Genomic DNA, 22,120 nt, shown 5'->3' with positions numbered 1-22,120 from the left:
CTAAGGTCACACTAACTTCTTCTATAATCCACAAACAATCACAACTTCATTTCAAGCCATTAAATCCTCATTTTACATCATGGAATCCACAACACAACAATCAAACTACTAAATAAAATTAATTCATCACTTCTACACAACACTATGCCATTCGGCCACCACCCATATTCACATATTTCATGAATTTCATTCAATTCCACATGCTACAACATACCCAAACCATTCATAACATATGAAAGAGGAGATTAAACCTTACCTTCCTCCACTTGTCTTCTTACTCGGCTAGAGTTTATAAATCACCCAAATGAAGGCTTAGCTTGCTCCAACAACTCCTTCATATTAATGAGGACCTTCCATTTGGTGGAACTACTAGAAGAAAACAATTTTTCTTGAACAATTTCTATGGACCATTTTTTTTTTAACCATGGCCGAATGGCCTTATTTTTCTTTCACCAAGTTTTCTTCTTGGAGTTTTTCATGAATAATTGTCTTGCTTTAGGGGGAAATTGTCGATATATATTTAGCCTCACCAAATAGCATGTGGACACATGCCCCTTCTTTATTTTTCTTGAAGTTTCTTAAAAATAGTCAAAGAAGACTAATTGTCTTCTTAAGCAAGCTTTGGTCCATATATCTTTATAATTTGCCCCATTAAATAGAAATTGTGGACATATGCTTATATGTCACACGGCCAACATGGCCCCTTCAAGAACCCTCTTGAATATTTTGTGAAATTCCCATTTTGCCCCTAGTCTTCCGCAATATTACCATGAGCCATTTTGTGAATTTCCCTTTTTACCCTTAACCTTTCTCAATATTTCCATACTAATAGTATTCATAAATAATATCCATAACCAACTTGTACATTAAAATAATTTTGGACAATGGTCTTGCCCTTCACTTACCACGACTTCCTCGAAATATCCGGACGTACAAAATACGGGCTATAACATGGATAATGGTGTTGATGATGTTGTTGTTGTTGTTGGTTATTAGATTGTGATTTCGGGCTAGGCATATAAACAGGGGAGATGCTGCCCAAATTTTGGCAGATTTTAAATGGATTTAAATTGAAGGCTTAAGATAAGCATGTGATAATGAGCCTAACAATAGTATGAACGGTTTACATGTAGATTTATGATCTTGGAAGGATAAACGTTGAGTAGTTAAGGCGACTAAAAAGGTATGTTAAGGTTCGTCCCTTTCTTTCAAAGGCATGATTCCTATGTTATGAATCCATAAATGTTTCCATAACCTCCTTGTTTTCAAAAGCTAGAAGTTCATGATTCTTAAAGCTTCTCATGATGTTAAAGATGAGAATGTTTCTATGATGATTTCAATAATAATGATGATTTTATGTTTAAAGGTTCCAAGTTTATGATTTCAATGTTATTATGAGAATGTTGGGTTATTTCATGATTTTCTCAATTTTATTCATTGTTCTTGATCCCACCTTAAAATAATTGTTCCTTCAAGGTGAGATAGAGCGATGATGATTATTCCATAATATAATCAGGGTTACCGACCGTAGTCACTCCAATAGAGTCATAGCGTTCTTTGGGCTCACATGCATGCTACTTATGTTATAATATATTTATATATATGTATATGTATATATGGGGTTATGAGAAAAAGGGCGAGGCGTTGTATACGCATAGCCACCTGATCAGTTGGTATATTATGATATCGTCCCGGACGCGGGATATATGGTTAAATGGATCGGGCCATTCGTTCCTCAGCACTATTATATATATATGGATAGGGTCGTTCATTCCGCGGCAAAATGATATGATTTTGGATCGGGCCGCACATTCCGCAGAAATTCTATTTTATGTATACATGTATGAGAAATGTTTTTCAAAAAGAAAGCTAAGCATGCATGGTATCCGCCTTAAGAGGCAATCAGAGGTATAGGTTTTTCCCTTATATCATGCTATGCTCTATATTTTTCATTATGTTATTTTCCATGTTCAGTATCTCTTACTATGTTACTATTCATGCCTTACATACTCAGTACACTGTTCGTACTGACGTCCTTTCTTATGGACGCTGCGTTCATGCCCGCAGGTTCAGGTAGCCGGTCGAGTGAGCCAGACCTGTAGGACCTCTCCTCCGTCTAAGCCAGCGAACTCCATTTGGACTGGAACTTCAGCCCTTTTTTGGTATGCCATCTTGCTATGTGCATTAATGGGTATGGCAGGGCCTTGTCTTGTCCTTTCTACAGTTTGTATTCCATAGAGGTCTGTAGATAGTTATGTATAATGGGGATGTCATGCGGCTTTGGTTGTTTCTCACTTTTGGGGTACAGTGTAAATATTGACCGAGTCGGTCTGCGTCGCTATCTTTGTTTGTATGTTTACATATATGTATATTCATATGCATGATTTATGAGATCCTGAGGTTAAGTTTATCGTATAAATGTTATAGCTGATGGTATCGATCGAGTATCAGTTGAAATGGGCCACCAGGTTACCTTGTATGGAGTAAGAACGAGTTTAGGGGTGCTTGATCCGTAGTGGTCGGGCACTCATCACGGTCCATGGGTTTGGGTCGTGACAAGCAGTGCTAGCAACCATTTTACCAGCTCTATTACCATGAGCATTAGGAGTGTTGTTAGCATTACTATCAGATAATTCCTCTGGCAAGAAGAGTTAGCCATTTCATGTACCACTTCTTGCAATCTTTCTTGATATAACCCCTTATACCACAATGATGACAAACACGATCCCCCCATACAGATGAATGCAGATCTCCACCATGAGAATACCTGTTTAGATTATCGCTTCTTTGCCCTTGTCCACCAGACGGAACACCTATATTACACTGAGCAACAAACGGATCAGCTGCAGAATTCTCTTTCTGTTGCCCTCCATCGTATGCACCATTGAAACCACCCGCAGATCGGACCTTCTTACTCTACTGTTCCTTAAACACATCTTGACCTCTCCAATTTTCTTGCTATTCAGCGAATCCAACCAAAGATGGAAAGGTGCAAGTAGGGGGCATAGCAGCCGCAGCACATGCAGACTTAGTACATGGTGCCAAACCATGCACGAACCTACTAAACTTATGATTTTTTGTCGTAATCATATACATAAAATACCTTGACAAATGAGTAAACTTCAAACTATACTCACGAACAGACATGGTGCCCTGCTCGATCCGTTCGAACATAGTAGCCAGAAGAAACCTCTCTTCATCAAACAAAACCCTCTTCATAAACTCCTTCTCGAATTCAGCCCAAGTAAGAGCGGGAGCATTGGTACCTCACTTAGTCTCCTACAACTCGAACCAAGCATGAGAAGCATCTTTCAATTGGTATGCTGCAAATTCCCCAGCTTCAGAACCATGGGCATTCATTTCCCTTAGAGCTTTGAATGTCTTATCCATAAAGTACTGGGGGGTCTTCTTCTCGCTAACCAAAGAACTTGGGCGGATTCAGCCCCAAAAAGTGCTGAAGTCTTCCTCCACCAACAAGTGCCGGATTTGTACCCCCATGCTAATGTTGGGCTGCCACAAGATTGGTAAGCATCTGGATGACATTCTGTATGGACCCAATATCAGCCACGCCTGCAGCAAGGGTAATTGGAGTAGGTAGTTATGCTTGGTCTCCATTGTCATTCTCAAATCCATCATTAGTCTCAGCAGTGACATGGTTAGTGATCCTAGTAGGTCATCCGCCAAATGATGAACCAAAAGCATTATTTCTTCCTTAGTTAGCAGCTCCCGCATATGTTAAAGCCATTTCTACGAGGCACGAATTATCAGACGCATTAGAACGACCCTAAAGAGAAGTTCAAGCTCTACAGCACAATCTAGAATCAAGAAGAATGAGAAACACCTACCCATGTAGCTAGTCTATATGAAGAAGACTCTAGTAGACACAACTCCACAGACAATCCTAGAATGCTTCTAAACCTAAGGCTCTGATACCAAGCTTGTCACGCCCCAAAACCCACCCTGCATGCAACAGGCATCCGATGCTATGAACAACATCGGAAGCACCTTATGAAATCAACAAATGTCTAATCTCTTCTGATAATCTTTTGACATTTAATTTAAAACAATCATTTTGGGCTAATCAAAAGCATACTCATACTTATAAAAATCAGTAGAAGTTTATTATGACTAATCAATTATAAAACTTGGCAAACGCCTCAACAAGTCATACAAGACTTCAACAATCTACCCGCAGTTCTGACAACTATCTATGGAGCTTTTACGATAAATAAATGAATGGACTAACTTTGGGTTGCAGCCCGAAAATTAAAAAGCAATAAGTTAAGATAGAGGGGTGTCCCACAAATAAGGATGTGGGCTCACCAAAAAGTCTGGAAAGCAGCAAGTTCTCCTACTACGTACGCATATCACGAACCTACTCTTCTTCATTACCTAACATACCATCAAAAATAACAGTGGTATACTTGAGTACTGGGTACTCATTGAGTGTCTAGGGGCAATAGTTAATAAATCCAAAATAAGATAGTTATAACCAAACTTGTGAGCCAATAAAATATATCAATTTCAACTTATTATACCGTTCATCTCATTAACTCTTTCACTTACGAACTCATGATAACCACAACCACTCACAGGAAATCAAAATATCAACACATGCCAACTCAAAGATGAATAATCATTCGATACACCAGGGCTATTATCCCACGGTGGCTAATCGTCTTCTGGACTAACACTGTCAGGACCCACCCCGTAGGCCGTGACTGGTGCCCGACCTGGACACCCATATACATATTCTTTAGCTATATGTTCTTTTCAAAACAAAATCAATATGGATCTTTAACGACCAACCATGGTCTCAGATTTGTCGCATAATTATACATATAAAAGCAAGCCGACAAGGCTGCCACCACATATCAATATCATATGCAAGCCAACAAGGCTTCCATTATAGACGAACATCATACCACATCACATCGTATAGACACAGCTAAACAGAACCCATACACAACCCACACATATGTCCACAGACCTCTAAGAGTATCAACAGTAACGTAACATATGACGGGACAGGGCCCCGTCGTACCCTTAAACAACATATGCATATATTTAGATAAAAAAGGATCTATACCAAAGTCTGGGCTCCGGAACAACGGAACTCTCCAAGATAGCAGAAGGGGAATCTTAAGCTGTCGGATCACCAAAGCGAGTATCTGCACCTGCAGGCATGAAACGCAGCCCCTCGAAGAAAGGGGGTCAGTACGGAATATGTACTGTTACATCCCGTATTTTATACATTGGGACAATCCGGATTAACTATGATAAGTTAGGGCCAAGACCATTCCGGGACATGAAGTCGGGACTTTTGACCTTCGATTTTATTTTGAGACATAAGTTGTACATGAAATTGTGGGCATGGAACACTTAGGAAAAGTTGGGACCAAAAGTCATATACTTGGAAGTTGAAAAATCATGCAAAAATAGGCCCTTTGGCCGTGTGGCTTTGAAATTGGTCCCACACATTTTGTGGCCAATTTTAAATGGTCCAACACATGTGTGGGCCATGGACATTTGGAGGGTTCATCTAGGAGCTTAAAAGATGACTTCTAAGTCATCTTCTATCATTCTACACTTAGAAAAAAAAATCAAGAAGTTGAAGAGCAACAACAACAACCTCCCGGCCCTTTAATGAGGGATTCGACGAACAATGTAGTGGAAGTGTGCACGATAACATACCCAACCCGGGACTCGGTGAAAGATATATTAAGGTATGCACGAGCAGAGTAGTGAGAAACTATATGCAATTCAAAACATTTTTAAGGACTCAATAGGATAGTCAACACGAACCATCGTTCGCAATTTCAAATAATAGTCATACCATATATCTTTCGGATGTCCTTGTGGATCATATCAAAATGGAACTTTGAAATCATGTGTACATATCAATATATATAAAACAAAACATACGTTATGGGAATCAAGATCAATAGCCATCCTAGTGGCTCTAAGAATAGGAGTTTCCTTTGGAATTGTATATATATATATATATATATATATATATATATATATATATATATATATATATATATCGTATATTCATTTCACAACGATCATGCCAAAAAGAAAGAAGGGTTAGCTTCACATATCTTTAACGCTTATTCGTCACAAAATATGTACACGCTGCCCAATAATACTTCAACCTATATTAAGATGCCAACAACTACGTTTAAGTTACGGGGAGATTCAAAACGTATTCTAACGTTAGTAACTCCTTTCTAGATGTTTAGACGACTTTTTCTCTTGTATCCAAACCAAACACATACAACCAATCCAACATCAATAATTATGTGTTCAATACCAATTCGGACAGCCCACACAATATCCCAAACAGCCCACATTCACAACATGCAATAACGATTCACATACGGCTACTACATTCTCAAGTTACTTCTAATAGTTCGTAGCCTTAACGTTTGCATGTAACAACTTATAACAGCCCATCCAACATACAACACAATGTATAATCTTAATTATCATTAATCTTCCGAGCTCAATAAGAATAACAACAACGTGTCAAAACAGTCCGCACATTACAACGCCCAATAATAGTCTACATGCGATTATGACACGTCCAATTTATTCTTGTTAGTCTATAGTCATAACATTTCGTCAAAACGATTCTATAACATCCCAACCACTATGGCAACATGATGTATATTCTTAACTATAATTAATTTTTCCAACTTAGCCAAAACAACACGTCCAAAACAGTCCCTAACCAACAACATGTCCAAAACAGTCCCTAACCGACAACATAAAAATGTTCGGAATTCTTGCAAACGTTTACGAACATACTAAGAAAACCACATACGTTTTTTACACATCATTTCATGTCTTCTTTTCATATAATTTCAGTAAGTTATGACCAGCTATCCACACGACAAGTACAACATCAATTCATACGCAACTAAGCTATATCGTCATTTCTATAATCCTTACAACAACTCACAAACGACTTTAGTTCCAACTCCACCCATTAAACACCTTTATTTACATCATAAAATTCATGACAATAACAATCAAAATATCAAGTAAAATCAGTTCTCTAACTTCCACACAAAACAGTCCATACATGGTTTCAACATGCTTCAACATCACTCACATAAAATCATAGATTCAACTATTTTCATACTAACACAACTTTACCTTTAACCTTCCAATTATTTTCATTATTTTTACCATGAGATCTATGATAGTAACAACCATATTTATTAAAGAAAATTAGTTCATTACTTCCACCAAAACAGTCCCCTCGGCCACATAGTCATTCCAACACCAACATTCATGATTTTATGCATGCGGTTCATGTTCTTCAAGTTACAACCATACTTCAACATCAACACATATAACCTCATGGTTACTATCATGTTCCAACATCAACACACCTTATTTCATGCATACAACTTATATCTACTCATCTACATCACCCTTAACGAATGGAAAACAAAGTTAGATCTTACCTTGACAACTTGACTTCTCTACTTGGCTAGAGTTGGTGACTTGAGATGAAAATGGTTCTTGTTGCTCCAAAGACTATCTTCACGTTATAGGGACCTTCTAAAGGGTTAAAACACCTTGGAAAATAATTTTTGGATCAAGACTCAAAGAGCTCAAAATCAGCCCTAGTTGGCCGAGAGTTGCTCCCTCTCTCTCTAGGTTTTCTATGTTTTCTTTCTTTGTGTTGTGTAGTTGAAATGAATTGTGAAGGATGATATCTTATTCATTATTTGGTTCAACTTTGATGCCTACAAGTTTGTCACATGCTCCACTTATGGCATGAATCACTCCATTAACTTTACACAAAAATTTTATTTCATTTTTCCTTCAACTTTCGGCTAGATGGCCGAATTGCCTCCTTGTTGTTTCCTTTCTTCTTCTTTCTTTTCAATTGTTTAAAAGACAATTGCATGTGTGGTGGATGATTCATACACCATCATTTGTCCATTGTAATCATACAAAGATGAATGATCAATTTTTAGTGTGAAATGATTCCTCCACCATGTTATGTCTTCATAAAATAATGTATGCTTTTATAAAGTAATGCATGCTTCAATATTCAATTGCATGACTAACCTTTTCCTCCTCCAAATTTCAGTTCCTTGGCCGAACCCTCCCATTGATTATGAAGTGTATTTTAGTTGTCTACAAAATATTGAAAGTGTAGTGAATGATTCCACATTTGAATGCATATTTGTATGTCTTCCATAATAGCTTTATTTTAGATGACTTTGAGTAATCTTTTGTCCTTGTACGTTGATGATCCTTCTTGGTTCATTGTTGTCACAAATTTTTACTTAACACCATAATTATGTAATTCCTAATCTCCAATAATATTTTTGTACTAAGTAAAATTTATAACCGATTAGTTCTAGTTTAGAAATTAAGAATCTGAGGTTTCTATCTCACGTCGATCCCTTCGCGAATAACTCATCGTATAAAATACGGGGTCTAACAAACACAACAATAGATACACCGGGCTACACGCCATGGTGGTCAATCGTTATGTGGACTAACACAACAATAGATACACCGAGCTGCACGCCATGAATGTCAATTGTCCTTTGGACTGACACATCAATGCTCAAAGCGATATGTTAGGATCCATAACGGCTAATCATCCTCTAGACTAGCACAACTTGTCCATACAGGCCCAAAACATAGACAAACACATAGCATAGCATGCCTACCGAATTATCAATCATGGCTTATAGCCGAATTCACTTCTCAAGTCATATTCTCAAAATAGAGGTGTTTCAAGTCACAATCAATTCATAAAGCTTATTGAAATCACTTATTAGGTTTCAAGTTCGAGAAGACCCATTTTAACGACAAAACATGTTTACAGCTTCAACCTTTAGAAAATAAGTTCAATCATCCATATTAGAGTAAAAACGAGTTCAAGACAACAATATAATTCATATAAGGTTCGATGTGGGGTTGACCATACACACGCATGACCTTATTCAAAAATCATCTCCAAATTGAAAATAGGTTTAACAAGACACATCCATAAAAATAAGGTTTTAACATATTCATACGCCAAATCATTTTCAATAAAAGTATACATGCTTTAAAAGAGAATTTCAAAAACATAGACATACTTCAAAGAATATTTCAAAATCTAGACATACCTCAATTCCCGCTCAAATGTATTCCTCCAATTTCAACAATCTCTTTACAATGATTAATAATGATAAATTTTAAAACTTTAACAATATTCTAAGAGTTCCTACCCTTATCGAAAAACTAGGGCTTTTCATCCCCCAAAACGTGTTCTTGAATCCCCTATGAATCACCCATGGATTATTATTGTCTCTAATTCTCTACACCAGTCCAAATCCTCTAAATAATCTCAGTAATGATCAATGAACATGCCTTTAAGAAGTTTCCCAAAGTCTCCTTCAATTTATCTTTCTTCGGTTTTCAAGAATCTATGGTTTTGAAGGATGAACTAGTATTACTTTTATCTTAGATTGATGTTGTAATGATGGGAATTGATCAAAAACTTAACTTAGATGTTTCGGGAAAGCCTTAGGGTTATTTTTTCTCAAAAGGTCGGCCAAAACGAAGTGGGGAAAAGTTAAAATGAAGTTTTAAACTTATAGGGTTCGGAACCAGAAAAATGGGGCCTCGTGCCACCCTTGTGTCACCGGACCATCATGGGTCAGTCCATCCTCACTACCCCTGTATCACAGGAGTGCTGCACATGACAAATATTTTGTCAGGGAAAGATTCGGTTCGCGACACCCTTGCGACACGACAGCAGACCTCGCTCAGTGAAATAAGCATAATGTTTTGTACATAGATCCGATTGATTTACACCATATATGGTTGGAAAGATATTTCAAATACCTATAGCTTTTATTTTTTGAGTTTTCTTAGATTCCTAACGTAACTACCCAAAAACTGGGTATAATTGAGAAATCCTTCAAACTTAGACGAATTTAAGAGCTCTTATGAACTTCACCATTTGGTTGACTTCAAAATCACTATCTTCCACTAGAATTCATCCCAAAAGGATTCGCATAGCTATAATTTCATCTTAATATGAATTTTACGTATTCACACCTAATCCGGATTTATGGGATGTTACAGATCCTTGCAAGTTGATATGTCCCATACTCCCTTTTGTAGGCCTTTGGTAGTAGGTATATTTTCTTTTAGTTTTGACATGTGTTGAGACCTTCACACATGCTTCTAGTTTCCCCCTACCATAGGCTTTTATGTTTTATTGAGAAAAGACATCATTTAACCCCTGAACTTGGCACGAAAACTCACTTTAGCAACTAAACTTAAGTTGTATTTACATACCCCCTAAAAACATAATACCACTCTCACAATGTGAGGTGTATTACACTCGCGCCACGTCATTGCCACATTGTTGCCATGTCGTTGCCACGTCATTGCCATGTCAAAAATTACCAACACTTCATTTTTTCTTTTTATTTTATTATTTTTTCTCTTTCTCTTTCTTCTTCTCCTTCTTCTCCCTTTTCTCTTTCTTCTACTTTCTCCTCATCCTCACCCTACTTGTAGCAACCACTACGCCGCTGTTGCCGCCACCGCTGCCGCCGCCACGACCGCCCAAAAAAATCATTATTATTATCAATACAAATTGGATGAACTGCCCTTCAAGAAAAAAAAATCATCACCATTATCTTTAACCCACACCCACCACTACCACCATCATCTCCCCACCAAATTTCATCCAATTCCTTCTCAAATTAGTTCCACTTACACTTAAATTCGTCCAAATTGATTGCTTTGGTCAAAATTAAACTAAAAAATTAATTCAACCCACCTTCTTCTTCACACCCCGCACCCTCAACCAAACCCACCTTCTCCATTCCTACACTTCTCTCCCATTTTGCTATCCGATTTGACTTCAGCTGTCCAGCGAACCCAGCTTCAAATTTCTTCTCCTTCCTCCCCCTTAGTCTATTTGTAGGTGCATCCTGACACAATAATTATTGCTGGATTTAGTAAAAATCCAAAACAATGATAAATTAAACTCCCTAACCCACTAAACACACTTTTGAGCTTCTTTCTATCTCCTTCAGCACAAGGAGCTTGATTGATCTCAGATTTTAAAATCTGCAAGACTCAAATTCAAAAATCATACCACAAAAAAAAATATAAGCTATCCAAATATAGAAAGGGTTTCGGCCCTTCACACCTTTTCTTCTTCTTCTTCTTCTTCTTCTTCTTCTTCTTCTTCTTCTTCTTCTTCTTCTTCTTCTTCTTCTTCTTCTTCTCTTTGTATATATATATTTAATTTATGGGTTTGAAATCCATGCTACTGTGCTTCAGCATTTCCACCATTCCTATCTCGTATTTCCGGTGAAGGACTGTGACTATCTTGCTCTGTCATTAATCCATGAAAAAAGAATAGGGTGGGTTAATGATGAGTTGTGCTATGAATTGGGGAATTGGTGGAGTTTTGTTAATTTTATACAATTAGTTTTTTTTTGTTTTGTTTGGGGTGTTATTGAAGAAATGGTTGTATTTCAATTTGGTGTTGATTTTGGGTGTTGTTGATACGTGAATGTTGAAGAGATCAATTTTAGCCAGTTAGTTTTCTTTTCTTTTAGTTTCTTTCTTCTTGTTGAGACAACAATTGTGACTTCTCTATTGAAAAAAAAAATAACTAAAGAAAAGAAATATAAAAAATTCGGGTCCACTTTTTGTATTGTTTACTCTCTAATTTTTATTTTTTATTATTTTTGCCATGTCAGCATTTGGGGTTGTATTTAATTAAGATTAAAGTTGTTAAGGGGGTATATAAATACAACTTATGTTTAGTTGCTAAAGTGAGTTTTCGTGCTGAGTTCAGGGGTTAAATGATGTCTTTTCTCTTTAATTAAAGATAATTCTTAGGAACTTACTTTAGGTTGGGTTCCTTTTTGCATGAGTAGTTCTTATTCTGTGTCTGAAGTGAGGGACTATATTTTTCTCTTTTCGTTTGCTCCTTATCCTCCCGTTTTCTTCTGGTTATCCACATCTTAACTCTGCAGTCATTCTACATGTGTCCATAGTCCTCACAATGGAAGCATTACATGATTGAGTTGCTGCATCTTTTTCCCTTGTGCAGGAAGGCTTTTTTCTCTGAAGACTTGTTTTTTCTGCGTAGATCGACCTTTATCATCTTCAACAATTCTTCGATTGCTTCAGTATCTCTTCATTTTTAGTTTTTCCTCGGGAGGTGTGGCTAAGACCTTCTGTATTTCGAGTTGTGCCTTTTCATTCCTGAGCGAGAGGACCTATTCCTTGAGATTCTTATTCTTTCTTACTAGGTTTGCATTCTCTTCTTCCTAATTTGTCTTGAGAATGTTATATTCGCATATCAATTCATTTCTTTCGATATGTCCATTCCCCAGCATATTCAGGATATTTGTGTTACTCTTTCCAATTTTCTTCTGGAGTAATGGTTGATTTCTTCTCTTACTTCTGAGAAACATTTGATATCCTCATCCTTGTCATCTTCAACTTTCTAAAATGTTTTCTTTTGATCAATTGATATAATGGAGTTAGCTATGTTTCATTCTTCACTAGCAGTTAACTCTGGGGTTTTTAATATGGCTTGATTTGTATCTTTCCACTCATCGACTGGTAACTCTTTCGCAGAGTCTTGATCGACTTTTCAATATCTTAGTTGGCCATAAGGGCTAGATTTTCCATGTTTCAGTAGAGGGATGATTTCTGTTTTTTAGATTAGTCGTTCATGTCTCTTCTTCTATTTCATCACCCAAATCTTTTAGATCCATTTTGTGCTCTCTTCTGTTTTTTCTGAGGATAAGTTTTGTGAGAACTTCTGAGGGGAAATCTTCATCATAGATCTCTTACTTGTCTCTATGAATTGGGACAATCTCCTTCTTCATAGATTGCATGAAGGATGTCCAATATCTTCTTTGCACTAATATGCGAGAGGATTTGTTCATGGATATCGAGAGTAGTACCTTCGATAAGGAATTCCTTTGCTTTGATGTGTGATCGGTCAATTTCTTGGTCTTTGCCAGCGGTAGTTGAGGACTCTTCTATGCCATCTCAAATTAGTCTCCAGGCATCAAAGTCTTAAGTGATAGTGAAGTCTTCCATTCTTGATTTCCACCATTAGTTGTGCTTTCCATCAAGTATGGCGGTTTGTTGATTGGTTCACCTCTTTGAAACATAGGATGTGCTTCCATCTTTCAAGGTACTAGCCTATGTAGAAAGGTGTAGCTCTGATATCACTTGCTACGATCAGGCTACTCATATGCATTCTTATAATTAGATTCTTAGAACAATTTGCGTACGAAAATAATGCAGCAAGAATATTAAATCAACATAAATACTTTAACATGGAAAACTCCTTGCTCACGGGAGTAAAAAACACTCCTACAAAAAAGGCTTTCCGCGGCAATTAATTACCGGCCATAATTTAATTGTCAGTACATTATTCTATAGAGTTAATTGCTCAATTGCCGGGAATAAATACTTCATTAGCGGCAATTAAAAACAATAGCCACTAAACTTATGCTTTCCGCTATCATTGCATTATATTTTATCTTTTTTTTTTTTTCCGAATCATTAGTATTTTAACTTCCCTCCCATATTTTTGGCACGCTAAATATTCCCTCCAAAAAAATATTCTCTCTTTTAGAATCAATTTACTCATATTTGTAGCCAAAACCCTAGCAGCCAAAATCGATGAGTGACTTGAACTTTCTGCGACAATATCTTCTCCATCTCTTTCTAAGACAAGCTTGTTGTCGTTCTATACTGTTGACAGGTAAGTTTCCTTTGTGCGGGTTCCGTCTCTCGCTGTTGATGTAATTTTTAGGTTTTTTTCTCTCTCATAGTCAGTTGCTTACAATATTTGGAATTGGCATGAAAAAACTCTCAATTTTCGTTTGTATGACCTTTATATGCCAATCGAGAGATGTGTGTCTATATTTTGTCGGTGCTTAAGGTGAGGTTACTAGATCGGGGAAGAGATCTACGATGTTTGAAAGTATTTTGTGAGTGCGATGGGGTCTTTTGTGATACTAACATTTCATCATCTCGGTTTTTATATGAAGTTGATTATTTATGCAATTTAATCGCTTTTATCTTTTTTTTTTTTTTTTTCGCAAGTGTTAAGATATTAATGACATTGGATGAGAAATTGTAGGTTTAAGGTACAAAGCTGGGGATTTTAAACTTAAATGAGATCTCCGAATGTTCATTAAAGTTGTTGAACTTTTTCCTTTATCTTCCAACTAGCCAACATAAACTTACAATTTGAGTAATTATAGGAATTACTAAAAATCGTTTGACTCAAGACAGTAGAATAGGATAGGCATTGGATAATATTGTTAATGATATTTGGCTTGATTTTAATATGTGAACTAGTATATTGTCAACTCTCATTAAGTTGATCTGTCACTACCTAGGGTAGCCTTCTGTTCTAACTGCTTTGATGTTTACATGAAAATGTAGTTTTTGTGTAATCTTTTCATTTTTTTCGAATATTTATGTCTTTTGACCATCCTGAATGCTTGAGGCCAATGGTAGAGAAAATTACAACTATTCCTAAAGTGGGATGTTAATATAATTGTAGATATGTCGTTTCTTTGTCTCTTAAGATGAAGAAATTCCTAAAATTAACTACTCACTTTGGAAGTCATATTACTTCTAGACCGTGAAAGTTCTATAGTCTTGAACCAAATACAGGTTTCCCAAGTCAATCTCTTAATCAATCCTTCTCCCCTATAGGTTGACTATTGTATCTTACAAGATGAGGATAATTCCATTTCTAAAGGAGATGACTCTTAAATCGCTCTTGAATTATTTGTGGGACAGGAACTGTTCTCCTTATATTTATCTCTTCTTGAGTTGCAAGTTCAAGATTTTGCTCATATTATATTTAGTACTATTTCAATTTGCAGGGTGAAGCATTTTTATGGTATTGTGCTCAAGCTTTGCTTCCGATGCACGTTAGAATTCCAAGTTATATTGCGTAATTTGCGACTTTCATCGAAGGAGATCTTGAGAAAATTGATTTGAATTTCTCGATCAACTTGCACAAGCCTAACATTGTCATCACAGCTCTATTCATGTTTTCTATATGGACATATATTTCATTTGAAACTTTCATATCTAATGCTTTAATGAAATTAAGGAATCATGGAGGTATGACAATTTGGAATATTTTACTTGTAAATCTTCCAAAACTACATTGTTCTGCCGATGCTCTTTTAATTTAAGTTCCCAAACTGCATGGCTACATCGCTTTTTATTTGTGGGAGGAGGAATTGGTGGAGGGTGGTCAGCGTTTCTAATCGTAAGATTAGTAATTGTACTTATGTAAGAGGATTCATATGAAATAATTGACATACTAAGGAAGTGTTAGATTGGTCTTAGATAGAGTTTCCTTGTATGTGGGTTTGGAATTTTATGAGTAAATCATCTGATATAGTTGGTCTTGAAAATTTGTTTATCTTTTGTTTTTTAATTAATGGTGCTCAATAGGTGTCAAAGTGTCACGACCCAAATCGGAGAGCCACGACTGATAGCCAAGACCCTACTCGGCTGAGTGTCATACTACGATTCCATCCAGGAGTCACAACTCTTTGTGAACCTTTAATCTACGAAATGACGCTTCCGTCAAGTAAAAAAACTTTTCAATAAAACTCTTTCGTCAAATCAGGGACTTCTCCCTTATCGTTAATTCAAAGAAAACCTTTAGTCACAATAAAATCTTTTAAAAAAATAAAGTATAAAAACACATCAACCTATATGGTCGCTTTACACAACTGTCGACATCTCGACGCACTATCCATAGGACACTGTCTGCAAAAGTCTCTAACGTATACGAGATAACATAACATAAGTACTCTGACTCGGCAACACTCCGAACTGAGATGGAGCTCACCAATCCAGCTAATAGCTTGGGAACATCCTATAGCCAGTGTCTTCTACTCATTTGTATATACTTGCATGGCATGAAACGCAGCGTCCACAAGAAGGGACGTCAGTACGAATAATGTACTGAGTATGTAAGGCATGAACAACAACATAATAAGAAATATAGAACATAACAAGGGATAAAGATGACCTGTGCATTTGATTGCCTCTTAAGGCGGATACCATACATGCAACTTTAACCTTTTTAAATCGATATGTACATAAAATCATGGAAGACATCTGAGACATTTCAATGAATGTGCAAAGATAAATAAATCATTATGGCTATATCAACAAAACACATATCTCTATAGAAATGCCACAATATAGGCCACATCGTCACCCCTAAAAACATCACAACATAGGCCACAGCGTCACCCACTGTCAACTGTGCCTGTGCCTTATATATATAAATAACACATCATAGGCCACAGCGTCACCCCCTGTCAACTGTGCCTTATATATATAAACACCACATCACAGGCCACAGCGTCACCCTCTGTCAACTGTGCTTTATATGTATAAACATCACATCATAGGCCACAACGTCACCCCCTGTCAACTGTGCCTTATATATATACATCAGAACAAAGGCCACATCGTCACCCCCTGTCAACTGTGCCTTATATATACATACATCACAACAAAGGTCACATCGTCACCCCCTGTCAACTGTGTATATATATATACATGAAGAATGAGAATGAGTGCAGTGCATAAGCAAAATGAAATAGTAGAACTTGGTAATGTCACAAAATAACTTTATGCACATATTATACTCATAGCATGCATGAGGGTTCAAATATAAGCTACTACTTTAGCAAAGTGACGTAAGGTCGGTAATCGCCGACTTATATTATGGAATAATCATCATCGCTTTATCTCAGCTTAAAGGAACAATTATTATAAGGCGAGACCAACAACAATGAATAAAATCGAGAAATCATGAAATAAGCTCAATAATCTCATAAAAGCCTTGATCTCATAACTTGATACTTTTAACCATAAAATCATCATCATCATAATCATCATAGAAAATATTCTCATCTTTGACATCATCATTATCATCGTAAAAAAACATGTTCATCGTTGTTATCATAAGAGCTCACAGAATCATAAATCTCTGGTTTGGAAAATACGGGCATTTTGGAAAACATTTATGGATTATCGGGAAAGGAATCATACCTTGGAGTCATAAACTTTTATCTTTTGAAAACAAAGAAGTTATGGAAGCATTTATGATATCGTACCATAGGGATCATGACTTTGAAAGAAAGGGACGAGCCTTAACATACCTGATTGATCTCCTACGAATTAACGCTTATTCTCCCGAATTTGCAAATCTAAACTCAAGAGAAATTACACTACCGTTAGACTTATCGTCATATGCCTATCTCAAGTCCTTAAACCAAACTCCTTTAGAATCTGCCAAAATTCGGGTAGCATCTCCCCTGTTTATATGCCTAGCCCGAAATCACAATCCAGCAACCAACAATAACAACAACAATACCAACATCAACAACAATATTATCAATACCAATATATTCCATAAAACATCCCACACGATGTTTTTCAACATACAACAACAATATACACTTCCTTTCTTCCCAATCAAGGAGCATAATCTCATCAACACACCAACAACATTATATACCATCTCTATACATGTAAATCAGCCCAGCCACATGGCCACAACATGCTCAAAGCAGTCCATAAACACAACAACTACAACACGACACTTTATGACCTTTCCTCCATAACTATTTTCACTTTTAAGACTTGCTACACCTTCAAATCCACTCAACATAAGATATAGGATGAAGAACATACCTTATACTTGAATAAATTCAGCCACACCAACTTTCTTCAAGACCAAACATACCACAACATCAAGTAGAAGCAAGAACAATCACCTTCCATGGAATAATTTGGTGTAATCTTGTTACATTCTTGATTTAATGGGTTATAAATGTTTGGGGGTTGTGTTGAGAAGTTTCTAGGACTATTGAGAATGTAAAATGCTGAAATAATGGATTTAATGTGGGTATTTACACCCCTCATAAGTCGGTTGCACCGACCTTCTCAAGTGGGACCCGCGGAAGCCATTTGGCACCTTGAAGTCTTTATCTTAAAATGGCCATAACTCTTGATTCCGATATCGTATGAGGGTCCACGACCTATGGTTAAAAAGATCTTTCCATTATCTAAAACTTTCATTTTGGTGTGTTTCCAAATTCTAAACTTATAATAGCATTTTGGCCCCTCCAAGTCAAATCATCCGAAAACGTATCCTTAAATCATCCTTTTGGAGGGCTTATGCACATATTTGACTTCAGGGTCCTTCTTAAGACTTGCTCAACTTCCCATGTACTACTCATCACTTTTCATATGTCCTTTATAAAATTCCGACATGTGGGCCCCACCTTAACTTATGGTTACGAGGGCTATTCATCAAGTAACATGTTAACTGATTACTCCATAGGGTCTCCAAATGTCATATATATGTTATTCTTATACTCATATAATATAATCTTCATCCCTAGTCCTTGTATAACTTTACTCTCCCTTGAGCTCATACTAAGCCGTCTACAGCCTTGGTAACATGAATTTTTTCGGGGTGTAACACAAAGTTTCTGTTGGACCATTATTATTGGAGTATATTTGTTGAACTTATTAGTGAATCTTAGACTATGCTCACCTTATAATAAGGAGTTTCAGTTTGTCATGTCTTATTTAACAAATCTCTTGAGTATCAAAGTTTCAAAAGTGTAAAATGCTCATAATGTTCCACTAGATTTGATTATAATATCTAGTGGACCAATATTAGGACCCCTAATGTTGGAATGGAGGTTTTTTTTATGATGCATTTCTTAGCCTACACACAAAGAGAAAATACTAGATCCTATAACATCAAACAATAGAAATTTCAAATTAGAATAAAAGACATTCAAATATTTTGTACAATTTTACTAGAAGGGATACATACAGAGTTCGAGCTAATTGAAATATGCCATAAAGAAAAAAACTCAGACTGATCTAAGCAGTTTTTATTGCATCTAAGTTATGTGGAACATGTACTTTTGATAGAATGGCATGGTGGCTTGAAAGGCTCTATTAAAGCACTATTAGATTTTTCTCATGACTATCGTAATCTATACTCTCGTATTGTCTTTATTATTTTGGGGTGTCTGGTGTTTGATGCAGGGGTATAGAGATTACTGGAGTATTGTCATTACAGATTGAAGTTTAGAAATAGCTGCATGAACAACTTGAGATATCAATGCTTGTCTTAGAAACATGATCTTGTGTTTCTAGCTTCAGTTTGACAGATCTTAACTAGATGCATCATATGCAAGGAACTGTCTTTAATTGAACATATATAAGACGCCCTATCATGCATTATTTCATTAGAGATTGCTTCTGATTGCTGCTCTTTTGGTATAAAATGGTTGCGCAACATGATTTTGTTTTGTCCTTTCTAATCTTCTAGTCATTGTAAATAAATTTGAAGTTAAAGGTGAAATTTTCGAATCTCTATAAAATTGGAATCAAAATACAAAGCAAAAAATGTCGCATTGCTAACTTTCCGCTGAATTCTCTCTATTTACACCTTGAATGATTCCATTCCTTATCCATTAACTTTTCACAGTACATTGTACTTTTTGTTCTGATCCAACTTAAGAAATTCTAGTCAAGCTCACATTGCTTGTCTTTTAGCTCAGGGTGCCCATTATCTACTAGTAACAAATGTTGGTATTGCTTTGGAAGAAGAGTTTGTGGACAGAGTTGTCTTTCATATTCACAGTTTTGTAATTCACATATATAGCATATTTCTTACTTTAACAATATTACTTTTTCCAGGTATATAATATTTAAAATACTTCTATCATCTCCTACAAGTAATTCCAGTTGGCTAGGTAGTTCACATATTACAGAAAATAGTTATGGTAGGAAAACATACATCTTTATCATGAGCAAAGGTACGTCTTTTCTCATTGTCAAGGTTTCTTACTGAGCCTTTGGTCTTATTAATCTTAATGTTGGACATTTTTTCATTATAAATTCACTTGACTCACTTGTATTTTCGTTTTCTAATTATTTGAAGTCCTATTGAAACCTGTGAAATTTAATTTACCTTTTAGGGACTCACATTGGTATTGCTTGGTTTTTATTCCCTATGTGCTATTGAGCATTTACATTGTCACGAACTTAAAATTCTCGAGTGTTTATGATAGCTTCATGAGTGAGGTAAAATTTTCCTTATTTTTAACTACAAGATACCAGAAAGTATTGCTACTATGTTAACAATACTGTTTTTGATAAAAAAGAATTGCTACCATGTTCTTATATTTGCCATAGCACTGATATTTCTGTAGATTTTGCACCTGCATATTTATTTTTTCTTTTCCGATTTTAGCTTTAAGTGGCTGAAAATGATCAAATGAGGCTAAGGATTTTGAAGAAAAGCATTTATGGTGATCAATAGTGTCGTGAGTTGGACACTTGACAACCTTTTCTCCAGTTAATTAAGCTTCTATATATTGTCTCCATGCAGAATATGCTTCTCTTCCTTTAAACGGGGAAGAGAAACGACAGTAACAACTATTAATAAAAAAATCTATCATATCTCATATAGGCACCTTGTAAGTCACATGTTGTTTCCTTAGTATGTTCATAGATGAAATATGGAGAGATCATTCTTTTTAATAAAAGTAAAAGTGATGGAAAATATCCCGGTATAAGATGATATATTTCATTGAAAATCAGAAAGAGGCACTTAATACAGTTAGTTGCACATGACTCTATTTGACAAACCTCTTTCTGTATTCTCATATGCAAAAACAGGTCGATGAAATGCTTAGCTGTTGAGAATACATAATACAACTTTAAAAGTAATCCCTTCCTTGCTCCCCGTCCCTGAATAATTACAAACAGGTCATGTATATACCTACATATTGTATGTGTCCATGAGTGACAGAGAAGAAGGAAATGGTAAAGCAGAAAGTACTTCCACAGTTTTTGTTTTATCCAAAAATTTAATTGGTAAACATTCTCTGATTTATAACGTTAGTTCCATGTTATGATAATACTGTTTGCCTCTCCCTATGGAACTCAACCAATTTCCATCTTAGATCCTGTGGTATAAGTTCACAAAATGATTTCATGTTGACCTTCAGTATTTTTCATCTCCACTCCTAATAAAGTTTCTAATGAGTCTGATAAATTTCACATTATATTAGACGTAGATGAACAATTTATTTTTGAATAGATTTCATTTTTTGAGAATAACTTGTTTTATTATTTCAGGTCAACACAACATGATGTTCAAATAGCATGTGGAAGATTTCAATACTATGAGATTTGCTAGAATTGAATGAAGGATATGCATTTAGAAATTTGTTATTGCGATTATTCGATAGGAATAGTTACAATGACATTAGCTATTTAGTTCTTTTTTATTAAATTGGCGTTACGAATTAGTACTTGCTTTTGTTTATCTTGAGTTAATGAATACAATATTTTTTCAAGAATTATAGTAGCAAGTTTTATTAGCATTTACCATTATAATTGTCACAAGTTTTTTTAGTAATTCCATTCTAGAAATGGGTTTAGAAGGTATTACAATAGTCGCTGCACAATAGCTGCTAAAGCATGTAACGTTTAGTAGCTATTTATTTGGTTTTGGCGACAATAAATATAGACGCTAAAAGTGTTAATCGAACCATTTTGGGAATGAGTTTAGCTGAAATTTTATTGGATTTAGCGGCAATTTGATTGAACGCTAAAAGGTTGCTCGAGTAATTTTGGGAACAGATTTAGCGGCCAGTATAATTACCGCTACACAATTGCATTCACTTAAGCCTCTTGTTGGAATATTGTGATTTGTGGTTTGCTCCAAAGCTTTTTCGTGTATTTATATAGAAGTAGTTGTCGTCACCATTAAATCCAAGCAGGTTTTGGTTTCATTAATTGTACCGGAAAATCAAACCTTGTTTGAACTTGGATCTTCCTTTCTTTCCTTTTATGTGCGTCAGCTTCCTTGTCATACTTCAAATGATTTAAAAGGCATTATTATTGTAATTAGAATTGTATCTCTTTTTGAACTGTTGATTTCTAGCCCTAGAATACATTGCAGCTTCTACATCATTTATCCCTTGAACTATCCCAGAGATTGATC

The 22,120-nt window shown here is 35.9% G+C and overlaps 1 long non-coding RNA gene across 1 annotated transcript; it reads left to right on the top strand.

Moving 5' to 3' along the window:
• The first annotated feature begins 13,437 nt into the window (after window positions 1-13,437).
• Window positions 13,438-21,744, top strand: LOC132641073 (uncharacterized). Its single transcript, XR_009582663.1, has 2 exons — window positions 13,438-13,786; window positions 14,925-21,744. It is a non-coding gene; the product is annotated as an uncharacterized LOC132641073 (long non-coding RNA).
• Window positions 21,745-22,120: the final 376 nt, after the last annotated feature.

The sequence above is a fragment of the Lycium barbarum genome, chromosome 5 (assembly GCF_019175385.1).
Source record: "Lycium barbarum isolate Lr01 chromosome 5, ASM1917538v2, whole genome shotgun sequence".
NCBI classification, from domain to species: domain Eukaryota; kingdom Viridiplantae; phylum Streptophyta; class Magnoliopsida; order Solanales; family Solanaceae; genus Lycium; species Lycium barbarum.
This window is presented reverse-complemented; position numbering and strand designations above follow the sequence as displayed.